This window comes from Austrofundulus limnaeus, unplaced genomic scaffold (genome assembly GCF_001266775.1).
Source record: "Austrofundulus limnaeus strain Quisiro unplaced genomic scaffold, Austrofundulus_limnaeus-1.0 Scaffold87, whole genome shotgun sequence".
Classification (NCBI taxonomy): Eukaryota; Metazoa; Chordata; class Actinopteri; order Cyprinodontiformes; family Rivulidae; genus Austrofundulus; species Austrofundulus limnaeus.
In genome coordinates this window covers 209153-211851 of record NW_013952489.1, presented here as the reverse complement: position 1 = coordinate 211851, position 2699 = coordinate 209153, and the positions used below count along the sequence as shown (strand labels likewise).

General features: G+C 37.7%; 1 protein-coding gene across 1 annotated transcript in view; it reads left to right on the top strand.

The window, feature by feature from the left end:
* zeb2b (zinc finger E-box binding homeobox 2b) overlaps positions 1–2699 on the top strand; it is a 79346-nt gene that overhangs the window by 43178 nt on the left and 33469 nt on the right. The window lies entirely within an intron of this gene.

Sequence of the window (2699 nt, the reverse complement as noted above, 5' to 3'; positions counted from 1 at the left end):
CACACACACACACACACACACACACACACACACACACACACACACACACACACACACACACACACTAACACTCGATATGCTGTTATCACATTATTATCGGAGAGCGCTGACCACATGAGAACCCTGGCAAGAACCTGGTAAAAGATATTTCTCTCCCTCCCCAGGGTTGAATTCATGAATCAGATTGTTCAGTTTAAGGTAACTTTCTCTTCCTGCTACAAAACAAACATGCAGTTTCATTTCTGTTTTCAACAACATCCTAACTGTTTTCCAAATTAAATAATTTTAAATTAAAAAAACAGTGAATATGACTAAAAATGAAAAAGAGGCACATTCTTGTGTTTCAAAAGCTGCTGAATTGCCACTTTTAGATTAATTTGACTGAAAGAAGTTAATTAAAGTCTTGTTAAATGATTGCTGAATTAACATTTTGAAATTTTACTGTGTGTGTTTTCAACATTTAAACACATCCGGGTTGTTATCTACTTCATTGACCTGCAGGTGCTTTTGTAGCGCAGTTTTCTCCTTGCCACTTTGTCTCTATAAAAATACACAAAATCCCTCAAATTCTGCTGATTTGATATGGTGCAGAGCTGAAAAGTAGCTATTAGAATGGAAGGAAATTGGTGACAATCTCCCTTTATAATGGTGAGAAGGCCCACTTTGCTTGAACTGGAAGTTCATCCAGTTTTCCTTTTTTTTGGGTGGGGGTTTCCTATTGAATGTGTGTGTGTTTGGTTAGTTACAGTAATTACGGTCCAATAACTGACAGCCAAAACCAGGCAGGAGAAAGTAGTAGGGGGCTGTTTTTCCTCAGCCGCGCGCAGCCTCTCTGCCGAACATCTGCTGAGAGATTTGCATATTAATTAACCCATATTAACTCTAATTATTCTGGGAAATTATCAAATAAATTAAATTTTCTAATTTTAACTATTTCCACCCCCCTCCCTCACTTTTTTTTTACGTTGCTTGACGTGTGTCAGGTTAACATCGGGGGAAGCTCACCTGGGCAAAAATCAAATAAAAAATAAATAAATTAGGATCTGCAGCCCTTCCCCCTCTTTTCTTCTCATCCTTACCAACCTTTCCTTCCTCTGTACCCTTTTTTTCTGAATTCTCCCTCCCACTATCCTGGCCTGGGAGTCCTGAGGGCAGCCAGGGGAAGCTTTTGTGTGTCTTTTTTATTCTTCTTCTTTGGCTTGTGTGACAGGGGAGACAGGAGGAGGGGTTACTTCGAACATTTGTTGGAGGCAGAAACATGTGTGAGCTGGGGGAGGAGGTGGAGGTGGTGGGGAGGGGGCACAGATGGTGAATCCATGCAGGACCCGGCAAAGGTGGGACCTCTGAGCTGTCGAGCAAAGCTCTCCCCTCCCCAGCCTGTTGCTGGGGGGCCCCTCCTCTGCAAATAAACGGTGCATTAATTGAATTAGAGTCTGTGTTGCAGCGAGGGTCTCGGCGAGCGGCAGAAAGTTGTCTATCATCCTTAACCATCAAACTGGACTCAAAAGCAGTATCAAATACAATCTTAGCCAGGTTAATTTAATTCTCTGTTAAGATTGTTTTTATTCCAGATATGACACACGTACAGATTCATATAAAAGTTTGATCAACAAAACAGATTTATTTATTCAGTCACATTGCACAGAAAAAAAAAAAACCGCAAGAATTTCTCACTTTGCTGGTCTCCCAACAAGTAGTAATACAATTTAAAAAGCAACACGAAGACAAATAAAACAAGACAATAATCCCTGAAGTAAAACATTAACAAGTGCAACAATGGACCTGAGTGAGACAAATGAGTGGTCTAGGCCTTGTGAATTTTTTAGATGCTTTCAATTTTAAATGTTGCACAAAATAAAAAGTAAATAAAAAGCTAAATCCATATTTTTTTTGCAATTTTACAACAAATTAAAAAAACATTTTTTGAAGAAATGCATTATGTAAAGTTTTAAACAAAGACCAACTTCATATGTTGAAAAACAACAGAATTGAAGTTTTTCTGATCAAATCTTAAAGCTAGTATTACACATGTTCTCAGGCAATATAGCAAGATTTTGTACATCTGTTGGTGCTCAGACTACGTGTTGCAGGTAACTCACAGTTACCACCACACCAAATTTAAACTCAATATTTTTTAAAAGGACTGGAGTTAGAGCCATTTTTGTGTCTGCTCTGGTCAGTTACTGTATGTTGAGTCAGGTTGATTCTAAAAGGTTATCAGGTGCAGCCAGTAAATTAATGATTACTATAAAAAGTATACCCTGAGGTATTTTGCCAACAAACAAAACAAACAAGTATAGTAACAAATTCTAGCTTTAAAGTTTTTTAAGTTATTTACTTTTTTGTGTTTAGGAATTTTTTTTACATTCTGATGAAGATTAATTGGGAAAAAAATAATTTTATTTACATTTTTATCTGCATATTTGAAGCCAATTTAGTTTAATTATGTTTGTGTCGATCTTTTGAAAGACACATTTACCTTTCTGTCTGTAAAAAAGGTGTTAACAAAGGTTAAACACTTGTTTTAAACACCTAAACTATTAAAAAAGTAAAAGTGTTGCTCTCAACAACTTATATCTGTCAAACAAACACTCACTTCACTTTTCGGGGACACCCCCACGCACACCCCCGTCTCTACACATGCTGCCCAGACAGACGCTCTGACACACACACTCACACACACACACACACACACACAC